This window comes from Trichosurus vulpecula, chromosome 4 (assembly GCF_011100635.1).
Source record: "Trichosurus vulpecula isolate mTriVul1 chromosome 4, mTriVul1.pri, whole genome shotgun sequence".
In the NCBI taxonomy this organism is placed as follows: Eukaryota; Metazoa; Chordata; class Mammalia; order Diprotodontia; family Phalangeridae; genus Trichosurus; species Trichosurus vulpecula.
In genome coordinates, this window is record NC_050576.1 from 99264396 (window position 1) to 99290478 (window position 26083).

The window sequence follows — 26083 nt, forward strand, 5'->3', positions numbered from 1 at the left end:
AAAACTTGAATACTGAAAATGTAGTAATAGTGATAACAACAGCAACCAAGGTCGTTGGCGCTATCAAATGGCTTAACCATCAGAAACTGATATGATTTAATCAGTGAAATTGTTATTAAAGAAGAGGCATTACCATCCACTTTGCTACTGTCCCCTAAGGACCATGGGACCTTTCTATCTGACTTGCAACTAAAACCTTTTATATGTGTTATACCTTTCATTTGAACATGAGCAGTTTGACAAAGACTATTTTTTTTTCTATTTGGATCCCCAGTGGTTTTTGCTTTGCACATATAAGTCTTTACCATATGCCTTTTTCATTCATTTATTTGTTCTGTAGGTACTTTAAGAGTTATAAAATTCTTTCTTCGCATCAACTTTGAGTTGCGTGTTGCAAGTGTAATTAGGAAGGAAACTTAGAAAGTTACCAAAATAAATCGCTGCCAAGACAGCACAGATGCTACCAATTATTACTCATTGTTCTCCCATTTCTGGTGTCCAGTAGAACACAAGATCTTTGAGGGCAGGCCCTGTTGTCCATTTTCTATTTTTATTTGCAGCATTTAGCACAGTGTTTTCTACATAGTAGGAGCTTAATAAATACTAGTTGGATTCAATTGGCTTGTTAGAGGCTGTGAAAGATCATAAAATACTAATGTAATGGTTTGTTCTACTTCTCTTGTGGTTCATGCTTGCCAGATAGCCCTGTGCTCACCACCACTGGTCTTGCAAATCTGTGTCTATCATTAAAAAAGGAAGAAGAAAATCAGTCATTTTTTCTTCCACCAAGAGATGGTCTATATATAGTTCTAGCAAAACTGAGAAATAACAAAATATTACCACATGTAGGGTTACTGAGAACCAAACTACAATTTTCTCATCATGTGATAGGTTTTATCTTCAAAAAAAAAATTTTATTTTCAAATTTATATTTTATCTTCCAGTAAAATGCACATTTCAGAATGTTTTCATAGTTTGATACTTTTATGACTAAGATAAGATAGGAATAGGTTTGTTTCAAGGCCAAGTGTAACTGATGTCCTCTCTAATTTCCTGACCTGAGTTTGGATCTGGGAAACATCACTGTGGACTTGCCTCTGGTTGGATCTACCTACTTGATTTGAGCTCCTTGCCCTGGTTATAGCTGAAAGCTTAACAGGTTAGGGACTACAACTGAGTCCCGGTGCCAGAGTAAGAGCTGTTCCTGCTCTTTGTCCAATAAACAGCCTCAGGCCTAGGTCTGCTTCTTGCCCTGGTCTACCACCCTTAGGCACAAATTCTACTTTTAGTCTGTGCTAAATATGAAATTTAGCTCCGGGCTAGGAGGGGTAGAGCTGCCAACTGGCACCTGTTCCTGCTTTAGATATCTGTTAACAATAACTTTGTTAATTATATGAAGCATAAATTGGAGAAGGGAGAGACTAGAGCCAGGGAGATTAGGAGACTAATGCAATAATCAGGGTGAAAAGTGAGTAGCTAGAGGCTAGAGCTATAGTGGTGGAAATGAAAGATGGTGCCGAGGGAGAATTGACAAGACTTAGTGGTTGTGGTGGGGAGCGGGAAGTAAAAGAGTAAAGAATCAAGGATTTTGAACATGTGTATCTTGAAGTACCTGCAACAGAATTAAAGAAATCAAAAAGAAGAGTGGTTTTTTGGGGAAAAGTTGATTTACGTATGTGTGTATGTATAAAATATGTATACATGCATATTTACACATATCATGTCATATTTGTAACATTTGATATAACTACCCCAACAACTTCATCAGGCTAGTGCTGAGATCCCACTATCATTGCTTCCCTTTGGTCTTATTAGTCACCATTTCATGTGGTGTCTTTTATAAAGCATGTGTCTGGTAACTGGACATGGTTAGAGTCTTTCACATGACTACTTTAACTAGAAGTAATACACACTATTTTTAAGCAAACTGTACATATCAGAAATTCTCAGTTACTTATACAATCTTTTTTTGTTCTTTATATACAGAAATATTTGTTCATGAAAAATTAATTTTAAAATAAAATATTTTAAAAAGATAGTTCTTTCCAAAATTGCTTAATGATACAATGAAGGAACATCACACAATTCTGCATTATTTCAAAACATTCTGGCATTCTAGTCCCTAAGTACTTTGCAGGGTATTTGAGCTGAAAGATTAAATTAGCATTTTTCTTAGCAATAATATTGAAGATGAATCAAATTCATTTTATGACTAAAATTTCTTTTTTAAACTTGCAATATATCTGGCAGACATTTTTTAAAAAGCCAAGCACTGTAACTAGGTCAATGGAAGATCCTCAAAATACCCTGATCGTGAAACATAAAGTGATTACATTTATGGGGGAAAAATTGAGGCTATGAGTAACTTGTTCATAATATAATACTTGGATAGTTTTCCCAATTTAAAAAGAATACGTTCCATTGAAATGAAATAGAAGAAAGCAAAGACTTGCTTATTAGTCAGTCACTTGAACAGTTTACAGAAATAATTCTCATTTTAAAGACCTAGAAATAGTAAATATGAATACACATGGAAGCCATTTCCCAAAGACAAATATTTACTCTTACTCCATCTGAACAAAAATAATTAATAGACTTATTTTGTGTTAGTATGTTGAAACAAGTGTTTCAAGCTGAAAAGTTATTGTCTTGGTTTTTGTTCAGTTGCTTTAATCATATCCAACTCGTCATGACTCCAGTTGGGGTTTTCTTGACAAAGACACTAGAGTGGTTTGCCCTTTCTTTCTCTGGTTCATTTTACAGATGAGGAAACTGAGGCAAACAGGATTAAATGACTTGCCCAGGATCACACAGCTAATAAGTGTCTGAGGTCAGATTTGAATTTAGATATTCCTGACTGCAGGCCCAGGACTCTATCCGTTCTGCTACCTGGCTTCCCTTGTGTTGGCTGTGAGCATATAAAATTTCTCTTATTTGTTGAACAAAGATATACATGCTTTATTATCAGTTGTAACATCTTTTCCTGGGGGGAAAGTTTTGCTGCTTTGATTATTAGAAAACAAAATATTGATAAATTTGAGTAACAATATCATTAATGACCAATGTTTAGAAACTTCGTATACAAAAACAAACCCATCCACCAAATACTATTCTAATTGTTTTCAAATTTGGTATGAATATAAAAATCATAAAGGATTTCTGAATAAATATCTGTATAGGCTTTTAATTTTAGCTAAATGTTTAAGATTTATTTTTTAGAAACTATCAAATTCTTAATTTTGTTTCATAATCCTTTGGGAATATCACTTACACCAACATGAATCATAAGGTTAGGAAAAATATTTGTATAACTTTTTCCATGAAAAGTTTGAGGATTACACAATGTTTTTTGCAGGAATATTTTGCAAACATTTTTTAACAATAAATTTTATTGATGAATTGCATTCATTTTATTTTCAAATATAGGAAACACTGCCCCGAGGAATAATGAGAAGAATTCACAAGTGTTGTCAACTGAACAATCATCAAATAATGGTCAGAGGAAGAACAGCAAGTAATGCTGACTGGTGCCTCCTAACTAGAAGTAACTTGTCAAAAGATGTAATTTCGCAAACTTCCTGGGTCATGTTGCCAACATGTAACTGAGACGTTACTAAGACTTGTCAACTCTATGATTGCTAGATGTTATTTCCCAAGGATTATAAAGTCCTGAACAAGACACTGAAGACTTTAGTAGCACAGGTATTTTTATCACTGGAACTGATGGTAGTTAAGGGTTCCAGATACTGAAGGCTGATTTTGACCTAGTTAAGAAGTGTCTGTAAAAGTGATTTTGATTTCTAAACCACTGCTTAAAATAAAGGTGTAGTAAGGCTAATACTGGGCTCTATAAACAGCTAGGACCAGTCTTCAATTCACAGAGCTCAGTCCATATTATTTTGGTTTTTATCTAGGTTTTTAGTTGTTTTCTAGGACTACATGTCTCTTAATCTCTGGTATAGCACCCAACTACTTGACCATTTCTTTTTCTTTCCCTTCTCAGAGTACTGTTTCATCAATTACCTTTAGTCAATTTCATAATTTAAACCCACTATCCAATCATCTTAGTAAATACGTAACAAAATCAAATGCAGTTTTCCATCAAATCTCCAGATCCAACTTCTCTCCCAGGTACAACATGAGAGTAGGACTCAGAAGACCTGCTTCACCATCAAACTAGAATGAGACACAGGCAGTTAACTTATGCCAGGACAAGGAAGCACAATAGAAACTCCAATGATTATGTTTGCAGCTGCATAGACAGATGGAAAAATGAGATTCCAATTCTAGAGGCCTTCCTCTTGGACCACTTCCACATAGATTGGCCCCTGGGCCACCAATATTGTCTGAATTAGATTGATGCATCCAAGGTCCAATAAAGATTTGAAACCTTTTCCTAATCCTCTGAGAGAGTTCTAATCATTTCCCTCTTAGAGTAGAAACTAAAAAATATATCAAAATAATTATAATTTTTAAAACTACAAAGACATAATCTCATCTTGCCTCATTTTCCCCCCGTAAGTGGGCATAGACATTCTATGATGTTTCTTCTAATAAACTATGCTTCAGTATCCATGTTCAAAAGGGAGCCTACTTATGAAAAGCACATTTGTAGAGCTGCATACAGAGAAAGGTAAAGAGTATCTAAATTGTCAGAATTCTTGGATGGTGCAGGTTCAATCACATTTTCTAAATTGAGAACCTCAATTTTTACAATTACAAGAGAAGCTAGGAAGGAAGAAATTCCATGCTATAATGCATTCTACTGCTGTCAGGGACAAGCTCTCCCTGCTATCCTCTCACGGACTTGCTGACAGATAAGCCCAGGCAGGAAAATGAACAGAAGATGGCAATTTCACAGATGCCAATTTTCCTTGATTTGTGTTGGAAATAACAATTAAAACATTCTCTTTTGCAGATGCTCAAAAAATTATCCCTTCTTTAGTCAGCAAAACTATCTCTTTCTTATAGCACTGTATAGTCCAATAGGCAAAGTATTCCATGCTGCTTTTTCATGTTATCGCTCTTAAAAGCACACAAAACCTTCTCAAAAATGTTTTTATAGCAATTGCCTCATTTTTATACCCCTCCCATCAAATTACAAGATACACTTGTATGATTATGCATGTATGTTATCAGGCATGAAAGCTACCATGATGTAGGGCAGAGGTGTCAAATATCAGGCCATACTCCCAGTGCTGCCTCAACCAGATAAATTTTTTTTAAAAAATTTAAATTTTAAAAATATTAAATTTTAAATAAAAATATAATAGAATATATATATATATATAATGTTAATATGTGGCTTTCCAAGTCAACATGCAGCCTGTACATTTTATTGGCTCCAGTTTCTATTTGAGTTTGACACCTTTGGGGTAGTAGATAAAGAACTGTCTTAGAATCTGTAAGACCTGAGGTTTCAACTTCAGCCTCTGACACATATTGGCTATGTGACCAACAAATGACCAAATCCTAGTGCCCCAGGGAATTCTTTCAATATTATAAGTTGCAGATAAGTTGCTAACCTGAATTGGTGGAAGGAATTCACATATTGGAAGTACTTTATACCAAAGAAATCACATTTCTGGACCACACGTTCACCATCTGAAAAAGGAAAAAAAAGTAGGTATATCTTACTGATGGAGCATTATGCATATATGTATACATGTGTGTATATATATGTGTATATATACATGTGTAAATGAATGTCTGTACATATATGTATGTACATGTATGCATGTATTTAATTATAAGAGAAGTAGGCATGACTAGACAGCGCTGGGCTTTTTTCCTGAAAAAATATCTGGGGCTTTTAAGAGATTATAAGCTCAATATGAATCAGCCATTTGATGTGGCAGCCAAAATGGCTAACGAGATCTTGAGTTGCAATGAGAGACATAGTTTCTAGGAACAGATAGGTAATAGACCTGCTGTACTCTGACTTTGTTAGACCTCATAGGAAGCATTGTGTTCAGTCCTGGGAGTTGCAATTTGAGAAGTGCATTGATGAATCAGAGGGTGTCCAGAGGAGACAATAGAATGGTGAAGAGTCTTGAGTCAATGTCATGCAGATTGGTTAAAAGAACTGGGCATATTTAACATGGAGAAGGGGGTAGCAGATTTAGGAAAGGAGATTTGGTGCTTTTCCAGTGCCTCTTTGAGAATCTTCTGTCTCTGAGATGTAGACACATTATCACCTCTGAGACAGGCTCTTCAGTAACCTCTGTCAGCATCTCTATGCCAAAGTAGTAAAGTAAGAATCTAGATTCACAGAGGCAGAAACCAGGCTTCTGTCCCTATAGGCCTGTCCACCTGCTCAGAGGTAGTCTCTCTCCACTTCTTTTCCTCCCTACTTCATCCATGCCTGTGCATGCCCCCTCCCAAACACCTCCATTGCTCAGGCTTGGCTTCTTGTCCTTCTCTTTTTCTGAAACTCGCCTTCTACCACATGTTTGACTCATTCCCTCAGTTTTGGGCTTCCATCTCAAACAGAGACCAACGATAACCATTTTACAAAGTCCAAAACCCTAGAACTCCATTCGACATGTACACTAGGGTGGGTGAAGTTTGGTTTAATGTCATGCTCAACACACAGCCATTTATGCATGGAAAAAGAATTGGAAACATTATTGGAAAGTGACACCAGATCTTTATACATACTACCCCATCCATGAGCATTAGCCTTGAAGTAGAGGCCATTTCTAAAGGTCTATGCCATTCAAAGATAGCACTCTATTCCACAGCTAAGTATAATTTAGTAAACACCCTGTTCTAGGCAAGAGCAGATTTCAAAGAAATCAGAGAAAAGATAGGATACCATTGGCAATCTGAAGTGCATGAAATAAAACCCAAAATAGTTCTAATTTACACTTCTCTTATTATTAATTATTTGATGCTTGTTTTCATGCCCCGAGATATATACCTTGTTTGCTTAAACATTCTTTCCTTAGTTATATTTGTGAAATACACCTTTTCATCTATTTTTAAAAAAAATATTATTCATCACGTACTTCTATGATCACATGTTTATTAAGAACTTTAAAACAATATGGTTTAAAATGCTGTTTTAACACTTGCTCGTGCCAAACTACATTTCAGTTTTCCCAGCTGTTCTTGTCAAATATAGTCATTTACCAAATGATTTTTTAATCTTGTGTCTAAAAAACATCTATCACCTTTGACATTTTCATTGTTTCTAGTTCTTAATTGTCTAGTGTGTCCTACTACTTTTCTCATTTTCATCATTTTAACTATATCTAAAACCAAGAATCAGCATCATAAGAATGGGGATAAACTTAGAGCTTTTTCCAATAAAATCAGGGATAAATCAAAGATGTCCACTATTACTACTTCTATTTGACGTTGTTCCAGAAATGCTAGATTGAATTATTTAAGATTTCCATTTGCTGTTATTAACTTAAGTATTTTATATATTTGAAGAAAATTATCTATTTTGTATTCTCAGTTTTATAACAATAAGAAAAGGATGTCAAGGGAATAGGCATAGGCAAACTAGAAACACAATTATCACTTTTTGCAGATGACTTAGAAAACCATAGAGAGTCAGCTAGTCAATAAATATGTATTTATTAAGTGCCCATGTGTTATGTCATGCATTTTAATACTCTTCAAGAATGAAGGACAAAAACCAACCAACTATGTGCCAGGCACTGTGCTAAGTACAGGATTAACTAAAATTATTTTAAACAATAACTAGTGAGTTATAGGATATAAAACAATTGTCTACAAATCATCAATATTTCTGCATAATAATAAAACTCAGCAGGAAGAGATAATTACTTCAATTTGTATCAATTCTTGTAAATCATGCCATGCTTCTCTATAGTCATCATGTTCATTATTTCTTAGATCGGAATAATATTCTAGTACTTTCAAGTGCTTCTATTTGGTTAGCTATTCCCTAATTAATGGACATTAAGTATTTCTTATTCTTTGGCAACATAAAAAGTACTTCTGTGAATCTTATGGAGTATGTGGAATCTTTCTTTTTTTCCAATGGCCCATGGGGTATGAGCAGTGAAATATCTGGGTAAAATGATATAAGTATTTTAGTTACCTTATAGGCATAATTCCAAATTTCTTTTCAGAATGATTATTGAAATTATGAGTTTTATCACTGCATTAACATTCCTGCCTTTCCTTAATATCTCCTATAGTAACAGAATAACCAAAATAAGCAGAAAAAGCTGATTATTTTACATTTGTATTTCTCTTCGTATTCATGATTTAAGGTATTGTTTCACATAATAGTTAATAGTTTGTAATTTTAAGAAATGTTTGTTCATATCTGATAAATTATTATTTGGTATATGGCTTATGGTTTTATTTATTTCAGTAAACCTTTATAGAGATATTTGATGCAAAGATTCTTTTCCAACTCAACTACTTCTCTTCACATCCAAGATGCATTAGTTTTGTTTATAAGGAGGTATTTGATATTTTATCAAATTATCTATTTTATCATTTGCTATTGCCTCTATCCCTTGTTGGTTTATGAATTCTTCTTCTATTCATAGATGTGGAAAGCATACGATCTGTCTCATTCCTAATTTTTTTAAATGGTATTACCATTAGTATTCAAGTCATGTACCCATTTTGAATGTATTATAAGATAAAGTGTGAGATGTTGATCTAACCTCTATTTATGCTAGATTGCCTTCCAGGTTGCCAATAGTTATCAAATAGAAAATTATTTCCTAGGTCATTTATGTTTTCAGGTTTATTGAGCATTTGGTTACTGTGTTCAATTATTTCTAAATCTATATAGTCTTGTATATTGTATTTATTTTTCTTTAAAAAAACAAATACCAAATGGTTGTAAAGACTGCTAATTTATAAGATAGCTTGAAGTTCAGCAGTTGTGTTCTTCCCTCATTCCTAATTTTTATCATTATTTCCTTGAGTATTTTAGATCTTTTGTTCCCCCACATGAACATATTACTATATTATAAAATATCCATTTGCATGGCATAGCAGTAAATTTATGAATACATTTTGTCACTATTGTCATTTTCAATATTTTGGCATGGCTCAGTCATGAGTATTGAATATTATTCCAGTTATTTAAGTTGTAAAGAATGTCTTTGAAAAACATCATGTAAAAAACTGAATCAATCTAATAATTAAATGAGTTCTGGTAGATTGACTTCCAAATACTTCATACATTTTAATTTTACTTTGAATGGAAATTTTTTCTCTATTATTCCCTCCTGATAGTGTTATTATTTAGAAAAACTATTTTCCTAAGTAAACTATGTTATCAGTAAATATTATTAATAGCAATGAGAGTGGATGCTTTTGTTTTACTCCTGTATTAATTGAGAAAGCTTCTAAAGTATACCCATCACATATAATGCTTGCTTTGGGGTTTAGTTCGATACGTTTGTCATATGTTTCTAAAATCCCTATGCTTTGTATTTTAAAAAATATGAGTCCTATTCTGTTAAAGTACATTTCTGCATCTTTTGAGGTAATCATGTGATTTTGGATATGTTGATTTTTAATGCTTATGTTGATTGTTTTCCTACTGTTGTATCATTTTAGAATCCCTGATAGAAATCAGTGTTGGTCATAATGAGTTATTTTTTGCTGAATTATTGCAGTTTTGCCAGATTTTATTTAAAAATTTAAATGAATATATTCATTAATATTATGGATCTATATTTTTTTTTTGCTTTATGATTCTCCTGCTTATGTATTAGTAACATTTGTTCCATAAAATGGGTTTGGCAGATAGTTTTCTTAATTGTTGAGAATAGTTTATATAGTGTGGGTATTAATTGTTCTTTAAGAGCTTGATAGAATTCTTCTGTAAACCCATTTGCAACAATTAATTTTTTTCTTTGTAAGTTTGTTCCAGCTAATTCTGTTGTTGTTTCTGATATTTGATTATTTAAGATAACTATTTGGTATTTTGTTATTTTAAATGCTTTATCTTTTTGAAGGTAATTCTTTATATTTTTTATGTTCTTGGTTGCCATTTAACTTGCATAAAATTGTAATAATTATTTTTAAAAATTTATTTGATTGTAGTATTTATTTGCTATTTTAAAATTTGATTTTCTACCGTTTTACTTTTAATCAAATTGACTAAAATTAATCATTTCTGTTAACCCTCTCAAAGCAATGGCCTTTTGTTTTATTTATCATCTCCATAATCTTTTGTTTACAATTTGTCTGATTTCATATTTTGGCTTATTTTTATTTTTGTTAGCTTGCTAACTTTTTAAAAAGCATATAAATTCACTCATTAATCCTCTATTTTTCTATTTTTGTTAATGCACATTTTAAGGCTTTATATTTTTATTTGAATACTGATTTAGCTATAACAAATAAATTTTGGTGTGGTACCACATCGTTGTCATTTTCTTATATATAATTATTTTCTATCATTTGTTCCTTGACTACCTTATTATTAGACCTTAATTATTAAGTCTAATCCATTATTAAATCTATTTCTATAGTTTATGCTACCAAAATTATAATTTTATTGTATTTTGATCTTTAAAGATTATGCTTAGTATTTTTGCCTTTTTATATTTATTTGAAATTTTTGGTTCCTTAATAAATGGCCAATTTTTGAAAAGTGCTGATATGTGTATTCTTTAATCATTACTTTTAGAAAATACCAGAAATGTTTTATCTCTAGATTTTCTAGCAATTTTTTCAATTCTATATTTTCCATTTTATTTATCTTTCCATATTATTTACCTAGCTCTAAGAGAAAAATGTTTATGTTGTGATTTTTTATATTTGTTTTGTCTTACAACATGATTTCAAATCTTGCTTTGCAGAATTTATCTGACACATAGTAAATTTTGTCACAAACTCCTCTTTTGATCATATATATATATATATGCCTTAGGATTTTAGATAAGTTTCTCATGAACTGCAGCATGTAAAGTTTTCTTATCTAATATGTTATTGTCCTCTTTTTTGGATCTTTTAATACATTTACACTTTAAATTATGAGTTACATTTATGTTTTCTTCCATTTATATCTAATATTGGGGTTTTTTAATTAAGATTTTTCTGTTCCCCTTCTCCTTTTAAGTTAATATTTTATCCTTGTGATTAATGACTTCATACACTTTGGTGTAAAACTACCCTCACATGCTCTCCCATCTTCAGCCAATCCCTCCTATTTGACAACCCCCATCCTAGATTCGCCATTTTATTTGATTTATGAATTTTTCTGCTTTCTTTTGTTTCTTATCTACTTCTTCCTAATCTTTTCCTCCCAATGAAGTAGTTATTTCAATCTCCTACCTCCTTCGTCCACCCCCAATATCTTCGGTTTCTTAGGTTTTTTTCTTCTTTTATTTTCTCCCTTTAAAAAAAAAAAGTACTTCTTTGCTCTGTTCTTATCATTAATTATAATCCCCAAAGTGATCTAGTCACCAAATCCAGTGTGTTTTTTCCCCTCAATATTTAACCTTCTTGACTCTTGAACCATGTTCCATGAAATGATATTTCTTGTGTTTGATGCATGATAAAGTCAACTCCATCATTGTTTGCATCTCTATCAATAACCTGTAAGCTATCTTTCCATTCCAACAACTACTTAATGTTTTCTGTCTTTTTGTGTAACAGGAATGTCAATAGTGTACTGCCTCTGAGATACATAGACTACTCAGAAACCTGAGACCCCTATCACAGATGTTTTCTTCAAGGACAGAGTTAAAAGGCTATTGAAATTTCAATCAGCAAACATTTCTTAAAAAAATGAAATTTGCTAGATCTGAACATAGGGAAAAGGTCTGATTACATTGATGAAAACTGATTCTGATTCTGTTGTTTTTATGCAGTGAGACTACTGACCAATTAGAAAATAAAGGTCAAGGTCACCATTACATTAGAAAACATGAAAAAAAACCAAATATGATAACAATAAAATAGATACATTATATTATATTTGACCCAACTTGTTTAAACAAATTGTTGGTTCTGAAAATGGCAAGTAGTTAAAAATAAGTGATTTGATCCTAATTTTCACTAATTTTTAGGAAAGTTTAAATGATATTAAAAAGTCATCACAACAAGAAGAAAGGTCCTGAAATCAGCTCAGTGGACAACACTCAATATCCCTTTCAAGCAGAGTGATATGGTAGTTTAGGATCATAGAAATTTACAGTATATGTTCACTTGTGACATACTGTGGAGAAAGATGTTAGAAGGTTATACATTGTATAATCTCATATAACAGGAACAAAAAGTACAGAGGGAAAACAAGCTTGCAAAAAGCTTGGAATTGTACCCAACAAAGTTAGACCATGCCAAGAATATTTATAGAAGAAACTGGAAGGGTGACAACAAATAAACAATTTTTTTAAATGGAACTGATATGCCCGCAGTTCAATAGTGATCTATTTCCATCAGCCACAAGAGTAAAACCACTACATTTGGATTCTGATGCCTAGGGTCCTTGAGCTCTGTCAGAAAATAGCAAGGGTAAGTTCCTTTTACATTTTCAGTTAAGAAGGGCAGCTAGACATGATCAAGTGTAGACAGAAGAAATTCATATTAGAGTTGACAACATTTTTGAGATTCTCTAGTACTGTATTTTCATCATAACTCAAGAAGAGGAAGCATTTTAAAAAATTACCACAAATTACTAAGCAATATGCCTACTTATGTCTATAAAGTATCTCTTATATCTATATGTATTATCTCTATAAAATTATTATGAGAAACACATACATGTACACACACATATATAGAAACATGATGAGTAAGCATTTTCAGACAATTTTTCTGTACCAAGTAAGGCAAGTCAAAATGCCACCAACATTTCCCCTCTGACACCATTGGAGACATCCCAGACCCCTGAACCCAAAAACCTTTGGAAAAGTAAAACTTCCAGGAGAGTACCTGTTGTCATCATCCCAGGAAGCAATTACTGTGGAGAGTCAGCCTTGTAACTTCTCCTGCAGGTACAAGGGAAGACCCAGAAATGAAAGTTCTGGCCTTCAAAGTCATTGGCATTGTCAATTGGTTCAACATCATAAACTCATATGAGTTATTTCAGTGAGGATGACATTAAAAAAGAGGTATTCTCCTTTGCTGCTGCACCCTAAGAACTTTCTATATGACTTGCCAATGAAAGAGTCCATGTTCTATCCCGTATTTTAGAATGTGAGCTTCTTGAGGGTAGAGATAATCTTACTTTTCTATTTTTATCTTCAATGCTTAGCTTCATTGCACTAATTTATTCATTCATTCATTCATTCATCACTGTCAAAAAAGACATCTTGGGTAGAGTATAAATGGAAGAGGAAGGACCATATGGATGGTGAGTTCCTCCAGATGTTGCTATTTGAGGATGATATTTTATCTATGACATCAATTCCCCAAATACTAGAGGATCTCCTGAATAACTATTTGCATTAGTCATTCAAAGAGATCATCCTAATAATTCACACAGGAAAAATAAAGTAATTGAAGTTGCCAATTTATGACATGAAGTTGGATAGGCAGCCCATTGAGTTAGTCTGTGAGTACATACAACTTAGACACTTCAGATAGACAATTATCTGTACCTAGAATTGAATAGCAGGAAGAGAGTATCTGGATTGATTTTGAGAAATTAAAAAAAGGAAATCATATCTTTTGAACATCAGTATTCTCACATTGCTGTTGCATGTCTGCAAATCACAGAATATCACAATATACGAAAAATGGAAATTGTGAAAACCAAAGAGGCAAGGAAAAAGCCCACAATGGGTGTGCATAGGCTGTAGGATATTATTAAAGATGAACTGTAGCCTATAACAAATCCTGCAAGAAATGTACTGGAAAAATAAGGTGGGATAATCATTTAGTGAGAGTGAGGAATTACAGGAATACAGTTTGAATGCCAGTGCAATAATAAGGCCCCCAGTAAGTTGGAATGATCCTCCATGGAAAATTTATAGGAGCATTTGGGCAAGAGTCATGAAGGAAAGAAGGCATTCCTAGCTAATGATCTGTAACAGTGGAAAGAGTTTACACATTGGTAAGATCAAAGAAACATCAAAGTAATTTTTTTGGTCAATGTTCCAAATTACTTTCCAAAATGACTGGACATTCACAGCTCCATCAATTGTGCATTAATGTTTTTGTTTTCCCACAGCCCCTTCAATTTTGACAATCTGATTAGCATTAGGTCAAACCTTAGAGTGATTTTAAATTTAATTTCTCTAATTATTAATGACCTGTATCATTTTTCATAGGTTTCTGATAGATTGGGTTTATTCCTTGGAAAATTGTCTGTTCATATCCTTTGACCATTTATTATTTTATTGATAAGTGGTTTTTATTCTTATATATTTGAATCAGTTCCTTATATATAATTATAAAGTACTTAACACAGAGCCTAGTACACAGTACATGCTATATAAAAGTTATTATTATTACTATTATTATTACACCTAGGAAGTGAGGCTCTATCTGAGAAACTTGCTATAAAAATTTTTCTCCCAACAATACTGCTATTAGGTATATACAGCAAACAGATCAAAGAAAGAGGAAAGGACTTATATATTCAAAACTTTTATAGCGGCTCTTTTTGTGTTGGCAAAGAACTGGAAATAAAGAGACTTCCCCCCAAAAAAGGAATGACTGCATAAAATGTGGCATATTAATATAATGAAATATCATTGCACTGTAAGAAATGACAGAGGCATCAGTTTCAGAGAAACCTGGGAAGATTTGTATTAACTATTAGAGAGCAAAGTGAGCTGAACAGGAGAACACTTTATACAATATAATAACATTATTAGGACAAACAACTTTTGAAGACTAAGCAATTCTAATAAATATAATGACCAATAATGACCATAATTCCATAGGACTAATGATGAAGAATGCTATTCACCTCTTTCTCTTCCTCGTCCTCTTGCTCCTCTTTGTCCTCCTTGTCCTCCTCCTCCTTCTTCTCCTTCTTTTCATCCTCCCCCTTCTCCACCTCCTCCTCCTCCACCTTCTCCCCCTCCATCTTCTTCCCCCCCCCAATAATATAGGGTATGGAAGGCACAGAAAATATTTTTATGAATTAAACAAATATTAAATAAAGCCTAGAAAATTTAAAAACACACATCCATATACTGATGTGTTCCTCATTCAAATGCCTTTTACCATGCATGAACATATATGCCTATAAAAAGTAAATAACTTATAACAGTTGTGGATTGATAGACATTCTGGGATACTCTGTTGAACCTCTGGTTAACAGCATGACTGACTGGGACTACTTTCACCAGATGCCTAATAACCACACCATTTTTATTTCACCATGTAATGTAAATATCCTTTTTCTATATTCACTAGAACTGGAAGGGACTTTTAGAAATTATCCAATCCAACATCTTCTTTTTACAGTTGAGGAAATTGAGGACAAGGGGAATTAAATGGTTTGTCTATGGTTCACATATTAGTTAAGAGTCAGAACCTATATTCAATCCCAGGCCCATTGAATTCAAAGACTCTTTCCACTTCACCATGTAATAAGGAGAAATGTTGGTTCTCTAAGCTTAGCTCCTTTAAAAAATAAAGGAATGTGTTAGCTCCACTTATTTGTAGATTTTTCATTGACCAATATCTGGTAACACAGAACTGTCTTTTCTATTTTTCTTTCAATAGTTAGTGACTTGAGAAACTGAAGACCACTTCTAAAAGGAATTAAGGCATAGAAATCTCAAGTTCTCTTTTTAGTAGAGAGCTCTTTTTGTTAGTATTTGGCCTGGAGACATCACGATAACTCTGGAGAACTGTGTTCTGGTATGGCTTTTACTCCTATCTGTTTCATTAGTTTTCATCTGGAACAGACAGATCCTGACTTACAGATACCCAACTTACAAATGAACAATGAAGGCTGAGCCCATTTACTGTAACCCTCTGGAATTTGTGGCCAAAATAGTGAAAGCTTAGCTGCTGATGCCTCCCCTGGTCCATGTTTCTTTCCTCCCCCTTAGCCCAGGGTTCATGGCTCAGAAGTGCTTGGTGCTCTGGGACAGTTTGGTACTACAATTCATCTTAATGAGGTGTTAACTAGACTTCAGGGACCTAGTCTGGGAACTTAACCATTACGTATAATATCACTTCCAAGTTCCAAAAAAGAAACTTAAAAACACGCTTTTGGAACACCACTCATTTATAGGTTAAGAAGTGGCTGCATTGACTTCTGAAATGTGTGGGCTTCTTTCTGTTCTGATAGTGGGGCAATGCAGAACAGGAAAGTCATAACGATGGAACCTCCAACCCCCCTGCTCCCCCCACATTCATTCAACTGAGACTTGACTCACAGGACTCACATTCTAGATAATTATGGGATGGTGATTGCACTTTCTGAAAATTCAACAAGTCAGTTCATCATATGGAAGAGGTATTGAACACAGTCCTTTGGGTCACAGTGAGCAGAAGTAGGAGTGCAAAACCAGCCTCAAGGACTTACTAGCTGTGTGTCACTTAAACCTCTGTTTACATCACTTTCCTCATTTGTAAAATATGGATAATTATAGCACCTAACTCCTGGGGTTTCTGTGAGTATCAAATGAGGTAATACTTGTAAAGTTCTTTGCAAATTGTAAAGTGCTAAATAAATACTCTTATTGTCATCATTATATGGGTGCAGTGAGTGGAAGTTGAAGAGATGCAGAATGTGACTGGTATAAGGGAAAACACAGAACCTAATGGAGCAATATTAAAGTAAAATGGGCTGTTTTGGAAGGTGGAACTTTCCTCTGGTCTCTCTTTCACACAGGAGGTCTTTGCGTAAAACTGGATTACAGGTGATCTTTGCTTAGTCATGGATCATGGCCTCTGAGATCACTCTTAGTTCTCAGATTCTGTCAACAGTCTTATACTAGGACTCAGGGGTGGGGAACCTGGGGCTTTGAGGCCACATGTAGGTCCTCGAGGGTGGCTCTTCGAATCTGCACTTGAAGACCTAGAGGGCCACATGTGGCCTCAAGGCCCCAGGTTCCCCACCGCTATACTAGGTATTCATCTGCTTCAACTAGAAAAGAAATTTTCTTGAGCCATAACAACAAAACTAAAAAAAAAAAAAAAGAATTAGCATACTTGTAAGAAGAAAAAGGGAGGAAGGAGGTAGGTAGAGACAACCTTTTTCCTTCTTTTTATTCTGCTGTTTCAACTCTTCTTCATTTTCCCAATTCCTCTACCCTCAGCCCCCCACCCCTGGATTCTTATTCTTCACACTTTCTTTAAATTGTGATTCTAAGAAGGGCAGTTATTGCTGATACTTTCCAACAGGAATGAAGGTTATGACCACACTTAAACAAGCAAAAATGCTAAATCTTCTCAATCAGTTCACTAAATGCAACTGATTGTTTAGAAAATCATTGCTGAAAGAATTAAATACATAAATACACAGCAATCATTTGAATATTTAAGCACTTCCTTAAAAATATATGCATATATTGACTCTTATAAGAGTCAATAACAGAAGTACACGACATACTAACTGCAACTAACCAGATTATGTAGAAAAATTCTCCTCCATTTTTGGCTTGAAATTATTTAATGACTAGACTGCAAAAGCTATCAATTTTTAAAGCTTTCCTCCTTCTTATGTCTTATTCAGCATGCATTTTGGGGACAGCTGGGGAAGTTATAATGAATAAGATTAAAAACTAAAGATGGAGAATGATTGGCATTCTTGTGGGGGATGGGGAATGGATACTTTTCATCTAGAATACGCAGGTGTTGATATGTAGCTGAGAGTGAATTAGTGGAGAGTGTAGTGTACAGTCAATGTAAGATCAGAGTTGGAAACAAAGAGAAAAGGACTTGTGTGTGACATTTCAGTGCCATAGCAACACCTAAAAGCACAGAATGTCACTGATTGGAATCACAGGATCCATATCAATTACTTTGTTGACCTAAAGAAAATTAAGAAAAAATCTTATCAAAATTTATTTGTTTTTACTCATCTATTCGTATTTTTTATTTGTTCTAGCATCATTTTTGTTAATTGAAGTATTGTGTGTATTGCTGAATATCTGGGTAGCCTAGTAGAGGCTGTTGTTTTATTAACCAGTGGTGTAGACATGTAAAGGATAAAACAAGGAGAAATAACAAACAGTCCATTTTCTTTTTTTCAGTGACACTAGGGGAAAAGTTACAAAAAGATGTATCTTGAATTTACTACCATTTAAAAAAAATAAGTACTTTCACTTAATTCAACCCACCACCATGACAAAATTCTTCATATTCACATACCTGGACTATCATAGTGGCACCCAACTTATTAACCACATTCAGTCACTCTTTCTAATTCATATTATGCTCTTGCCATGTTGACAGGCAAAGGAATATCAGGGAATATAATTCCTTGTAGCTCTAATCATGTTACTTTATTTAAATAACTAGTGCTTCCCTAGATTATATAAATAAATCCAACAGACACTACTACTGAATAAATTCGATGCCTTTTGAATAAAGTTCTTCTGTGTCATGGCAAGGCAACAAGCAGTTAGTAAATGATTTTAATAACTTCACTCTGCTAAGTGCTGGATTTAGAGGAATTGTTCAGTGTAATGATACTGGTGATTTCTGTTTTCAAAAGTAGAGAAAGGAGGAGGGGCAGAGCCAAGATAGTGGCTGGAAAGCAGTGACTTGCTTAAGCACCCCTGCCCAGGTCCCTCCAAACACTTCTAAAAATGGCTCTGAAAAAATTCTAGAACTGCAGAACCCACAAAATAGAAAGGGAGGCAGGGCTTCAGCCCAGGACAGCCTAGATGGTCACTGGGAAGGGTCTATCACATGGAGCTGGCAGTGGAGTGGAGCAGACCCCAGCCTGGGCTGCACCAGGACCAACCAGACCATGAGCCGGGTGGAACAGGCATAGTGCCCTGAATCAGTGAGCTGTGGCAATTACTAGACTTCTCAACCCACAAACGCCAAAGACAACAGAGATGGTTAGTGGCAAAAGCTGCTGGGACAGAGAGAAAAGAGTTCACAGTCGGCCACCACCACAGGGGCTACAGAGGTGGTGCAGCTCTAAGGCTGCTTCCAGAGCTAAAGCTGCAGTTGCCTCAGGCCCCAAGCCCATCTGGTGGGAGGAATTAAGCTGTGGATTAGAGCAGAGTGCAAAACCTGCTTTGCCCACCCTGAATCTGGGCCACAATCCTGGTTGGCGGTTCTTGGGGGAGAGGGAGTACTGGTGTGGCAGAGCTTGCCCTGTAGAAGTAGCTCTGAAAACAGCAGTGCAGCCCCTGAAGCTTGGGACAAAGTACTCTCTACTCTACAAGCAGTCTTACCCTGACAAAAAACTCAAGGGTCAAGTAGGTGGCTGGGAACACGAACAGGCAGCAAAAATTATCTCAGATTCAGACTCAGATTTTGGAATCATTTTTGGTGACAAAGAAGACCAAAATATACAGCCAGAAGAAGTCAACAAAGTCAAAGAGCCTACATCAAAAGCCTCCAAGAAAAACATGAGTTGGTCTCAGGCCATGGAAGAGCTCAAAAAGGATTTGGAAAAGCAAGTAAGAGAAATAGAGGAAAAATTGGGAAGATAAATGAGAGTGATGCAAGGAAAAACATGAAAAACAAGTCAATGACTGGCTAAAGGAGACCCAAAAAAATACTGAAGAAAATAACACCTTAAAAAATAGACTAACTCAAATGGCAAAAAAGCTCCAAAAAGCCAATGAGGAAAAGAATGCCTTGAAAGGCAGAATTAGCCAAATAGAAAAGGAGGTCCAAAAGACCACTGAAGAAAACACCACCTTAAAAATTATATTGGAGCAAGTGGAAGCTAGTGACTTTATGAGAAATCAAGACATTATAAAACAGAACCAAAGGAATGAAAAAAATGGAAGACAATATGAAATATCTCATTGGAAAAAATGCTGACCTGGAGAATAGATCCAGGAGAGATAATCTAAAAATTATTGGATTACCCGAAAGTCATGATCAAAAAAAGAGAGCCTAGATATCATCTTTCAAGAAATTATCAAGGAAAACTGCACTGATATTCTAGAACAAGAGGGTAAAATAGAAATTGAAAGAATCCACTGATTTCCTCCTAAAAAAGATACCAACAAGAAAACTCCTAGGAATGTTGTCGCCAAATTCCAGAGTTCCCAGATCAAGGAGAAAATATTGCAAGCAGCCAGAAAGAAACAATTTGAGTATTGTGGAAACACAATCAGGATAATACAAAATCTAGCAGCTTCTACATTAAGGGATCGAAGGGCTTGGAATGTGATATTCTGGAGGTCGAAGGAGCTAGGATTAAAACCAAGAATCACCTAGCCAGCAATACTGAGTATAATGCTCCAAGGCAAAATATGGATTTTCAACAAAATAGAGGACTCTCAAGCTTTCTCAGTGAAAAGACCAGAGCTGCATAGAAAATTTGACTTTCAAACACAAGAATCAAGGGAAGCATGTAAAGGTAAACAAGAAAGAGAAATCATAAGGGACTTACTAAAGTTGAACTGTATTGTTTACATTCCTACATGGAAAGATGATGTGTATAATTCATGAGACCTCGGTATGTATGTATATATATAGACAGAGGGCACAGGGTGAGTTGAATATGAAAGGATGACATCTCAAAAAATAAAATAAAATTAAGGGATGAGAAAGGAATATATTGTGAAAGGTGGGAGAGATAGAATGGGGTAAATTATCTCACATAAAAGTGGCAAGGAAAAGCAGTTCTGTTGGAAGGGAAGAAGGGGCAGGTAAGGGGGAATGAATGAATCTTGCTCTCATCAGATTTGACATACATACTCAATTGGGTATCTTACCCCACAGGAAAGAAGGAAGAAGGGGTTAAAAAAGGTGGGACAATAGAAGGGAAGGCAGATAGGGGGAGGAAGTAATCAAAAGCAAACACTTTAGAAAAGGGACAGGGAGAAAATTGAATAAAGGGGGATGGGATAGGAGGGAGCAAAACATAATTAGTCTTTCACAACATGAGTATTGTGGAAGGGTTTTATATAATGATACATGTGTGGCCTATGTTGAATTGCTTGCCTTCTTAGGGAGGGTGGGTGGGGAGGGAAAAGGGGAAAGAATTTGGAACTCAAAGTTTTAAAAGCACATGTTCAAAAAAAAAAGGTGTTTTAGCATGCAACTGGGAAATAAGATATACAGGCAATGGGGCATAGAAATCTATCTTGCCCTACAAGAAAGTAAGGGAAAAGGGGATGGGGGGGAGCAGGGTGGCAGAAGGGAAGGCTAACTGGAGAATCAAAATCAATCAAAATATATGCCACCTTGGAGTGGTGGGAGGGCAGAAATGGGGAGAAAATTTGTAATTCAATATCTTGTGGAAATCAATGCTGAAAACTAAAAATATTAAATAAAAATATGCAGATACTGTAAAAAAATTAACAGAAAAGTAGAGAAAGTAAGGAGAGAAACAGCAATTTTGGGACCCAGTTTTGTTGAAAGAAGAGGAAATGTTTGTTCAAGTAAAAATGATGTAAACCCCAGGAAGAAATGATTACTATGACTTACAATTCTTAAGAGAATATGAGATATTCTTGAAGGCCCCTTTCACCATATTTCAGTGAGTATTTGATATTCTTTCCAAGTAATATGAACTATGGCCTCATTTGTCCATACTCAAATGCATAAAACATGGAAAATAAGTAGGCTAAATTAGAGAGACTAATGCAAAGAGGGAATACAAGAGATATTGAGAATATAAAAATGAAAAGACTTGGCAACAGATTGGATATATGGAATGGGTGAGAGTGAGGAGTTAAAGAAGGCTCAAGTCCTAACCTTGGGTGATTGAGTGGTACCCTCAAAAGTAATAGGGATATTTAAAATACTGGAGAGCCTGAGAGAGGGAAGATAATGGACAAGTTAAGTGTAAGATGTCTATGTGACATGCGATTTGAGAGGTCCAATAATAAGCTTAAGATCAGAGAATGGAAGTTAGAAAAAAGTTTAAGCATATAAAATTAGATCTGAGAATCATCTACAAAGAGATGATGACTGAATTCACGAAAGCTGATGGGCTCACAAAGCAAGATGATATAGAGGGAGAAGAGAAGAGGGCCTAGGATAGACTCTTGGATGATACTCCCACTTGTTAGTTATGGCCTAGAAGAAAATACAGCAAAAGAGACTGAGAAGGAATAGTAAGACAAGTAGATGAAGAACCAGGAGAGTAGAGTCATGAAAACCTATAGAGAAATGAGTATCTAGAAGAAAAGAGTGATTGACAGGGTCACAGATTGGGAAGAAGTCAAATGGGGTGAGGTTAAATTTGGTAGTTGAGAGATCACTGGTAACTTTGGAGAGAGCAGTTTCAGTTGAGTGATAAAGAAGCCTCTCTGGCAAGGGTTTAGAAGAGTATGAGAAGAGAGGAAGTGGAGGCTTCTAACTGTCTTTGAGAAAGGCAAATTTCTCAAAGAGTTTGGGCATGAAAAGGAGAAAACAAAGAAAAGTATATTTAGCAGTGAGTTTTTTAAAGTATTTCATTTAGTTATCTCTATATCTGTTAATCTACTTATTTATTCATTTTAGAATATAGGGGAATGAAAATGTTTGTAGGCAGCAGGAAAGTAGCCTTTAGACAGGGAGATATTGAATATTAGTAATAGTGAGGGGATGATAGAAGGGATAATATTCTGGAGAATATGGAATATAATATGATCAGTTAGAGGGGTTTGTTTAACTTAGGAAGAAGGGCCACCCCTTGTGGGAGACAGGAAAGAAGGAAGAAGTAGTGAAAGAACATACATCAATTATGTAAGATGGGGAAGAGGGGAAAAAAGGGAGAGCTCTCAGTAATTATTTTTTCAATAAAATATAAGACAAGTACCTACCCTGAGAGAGTAAGAGTGGAGAGGTGCCAAGCCTGGAAATTTCAGAAAATGGACTTCTAGGTCCCTTGTGTCTATGGATTTCTGCCTTCTGTGCTTCTTTGAGTAAAGAAGGTAGAAGAATCATTCAAGAAAAATCATAGGTGGAATATCTGAAGGGACTGGAGATGTTTATTCTGGGGAATAGAAAATTAAGGGGAACCATGATTAAATATCTTAAATCATTTGAAAGGCTAGCATGCAGAAGAGGGTGTAGACATTGTTTACTGCTCCAGAAAGCAGAATTAGGATGATTGGTTCCTAGAATATCCATGAATATGCAGATTTTGACTAAACCAGAAACACTTTCCATCACTTAAAGTGGTATAATAACATAGACCATGGTATCTAAGTGAAACAATGAAGTGGGTTTTTTTTGTAACTGAAGAAATACATCAATCAATAAATGTTTTTTAAGTGCTTACTATGCTGCAGTTTCCATGCTAAATGCTGGCTCTAAAAAAGAGGCAAAAGATAGTATTTGCCCTCAAGGTGCTTAAAATCTAATTGAGGAAGCAACATAAAAACAAATATATACTAAGCAAGCTAGATACAGGAAATAATTAGCAGAGGGAAGGCATTAGAATTAGAGGAAATTTTTCCTGTAAAAGATGGGATTTTAGTCAGAAGCTAAAAAAAAGAGAATTCAGGAAGCAGAGTTGAAACACTTTTTAAACAGTGGAGGTTTGGACTAGATAACTCAGGTTCCTTTACTGCTAAATTCCTAAGCTCCTCTATATTGTAGGCATTTGTCCTTGTGTCCTATCCCCTTTCCAGATTGTACCCTTTTTACAGAGTGGAATCAGCTTTTATTTAAATTTTTTATTTTGCCCAGAACTTATCGCAGCATTCTGCAACAGATTTTATGCTTAATATATTGTTTTTTCCTTGAGTAGTAATAAAAATTAAACTGACTTCATAACTATATTCCACAGTTCCCTCTGTGACTAGTTATTCAAAACTTTCTTTTATTAAAAGAATAATAAAATTTATCCTTGTAGCTTGGAGAGATAGCAATTGACTGGGCAGCTGAACTCTAAGGATTTAATTGGGGCTCTGCCACCTAAAGTGTGGCCTTAGCCAAGTATCTTAAGATCTCTGAATCTGAATTTCTTCATTGGCAAAATGGACCTTATAATATTATTCCAGGAACATCCCACAAGGTTATTATGAGGTTCATCTACAGAAGTGCTTTGAAAATAGCAGAGTGGATACAAATACATGTTATCATTATTATTAGGTACAGAAAAAGGAGCCAAAAAGAGGATAAGTTCGAGCACTAAGAGGAACAGAGAATGTCAAAATTAATATAAAAATAAAGTTGTTGTTTCCAATCTGTCCAATCAATAAACATTTATTGACCATCTACTATGTGCTAAGCATGATCTCCTTTGAGTTTCACAATAAATAGCCTTATAAACTTAGTGCTTTAGACATGATAATCATTACCATTTTGTAGAACTGAGGCTCTGACAGGTTATCAGAATCCCTTCCTCAGTCTTTTCTTTCAGGACATAGCCTCTAACTCAAGGGCTATGGTATTTTTAAAAAGTAATTCCAATTATGTAAGGTATGATCCAAGTATTTATATAGCTCCTTGCTTAAACACCTAATTTATTTATACCCAAAAAGGGATCCTAAAGAGATTGGATTGAAAATGGCCTAAAGCAAAATGAAGGGCTTCAAAATTATGGTCTGAAACTCAAGACATTTTAGGCACGAATAGTGGAGCTGAAGAAAGGGGTACAAAGCTAATATTCTTTCCAAGAAGATAGAAATTCCTGGTAACACTAAGCCAGATTTTAAAATGAATGGTTTCTTAGAATATCACCATAGTGAATGCCTACCACTTGTAGAAGAAAAAGTAGTAGATAGCTACCCAGAAGTCCTGCTGTTCTGGAAGACTTAAGCAGTAAATCCAAGTTTATACCTCAAGTTGCACCTGCAAGCAAATTGCTAGGTAATGCAGACAACAGAGCTGGCCTGGGGTGGTCTGTTCCCATAAGAATATTTATCAAATCTGGTCCTATATTTTATACTAATTAGAGAAACAAACAGACTGCAAGTGCACGTGAGAAAGGAAAGAGGAAATGTCAAAGCTATGCTGAGTGGCCAAAGGCCAATGTCCCTTTAGGAAAAACACATGACAAAACATTAACAGAAAACCATATGGTCACAATAGATATCTAAGAAGGAGCCATTAATGTGGAAAAATATCATATGCACAGAACTTCAATACTAATAAGGAGTTTACTAAAGTTTAAACTTAAAAAGCCAAATTTACTCATTTCACATGAGGGAAGAGTTGGGAAATGGAAGTTACAACTCACTATTACTCTGCCAAACTTTAGATTTTATTGCCAGCCCTATGTATAAGTGAATCAAGTATCACTCATTCAATCAATTTCTTTTCAGTTCCCCTTTATGTATTCTCTTCCCTTATTAATAAACTCCTTGAGGGTAGGGGCTTTTTTGTTTGTTTATATTCCTATTTTCAGTACTGCCACATTGCTTAGCATGTGGTAAGTGCTTAATAAATGCTTCATCTATCTACCTATCTGATGCAAAAATTATTTGCGACTTTAATATCATAAGGGACTTCCAATGTTGGAATTTCCAACATCAAGCAAATCATCCCTCTACAAAGCAGAATATAAGCAACCTATGATTTAGAAGTCAAATCCTAGAGAGTAGCCAGAGGCACTTGAGTATGGTACATGGATAAGCTCCAAAGAGGGATTTCCTTAGTCTCCTGCAGAAGAGGGTCATGGGATGTCTGCTGGCTAGTGCCTTTGCCAATAGCATCTCACTGCTTGAACAATGTCTCATCTCTCTATTCTAGCCATCTCCCAGTGGCTAGATGGGAGCCTATAACCTCATTTCTTCTTGATCACAATCCTAGGCCATTCCTACAAAACAAGCCCTTCTACCAAAGAACTAGCTAATTCCTCCTCAAAGCTATACATTAGATTACTTGCTAAATCATACAACATTGTTAGAGCAAAGGTTTGAACCCATATCTTCATCAATTCAAGCCTAGCAATATATCCACCATGCCATTCTGCCTAAAAGGTATTCTAGAAGCCTTCCAAATGATGGCTATTTTCAGTCATGTTCCTGAGTTTTTTAGGTTTAGTGTTTGTCTCAGCACTCTACTTTATTGTGTTTCTACTCCGTGAAATATGAATTGCCCATGTAGGTCTGATTCCAAAACATATAAAATAATTTTA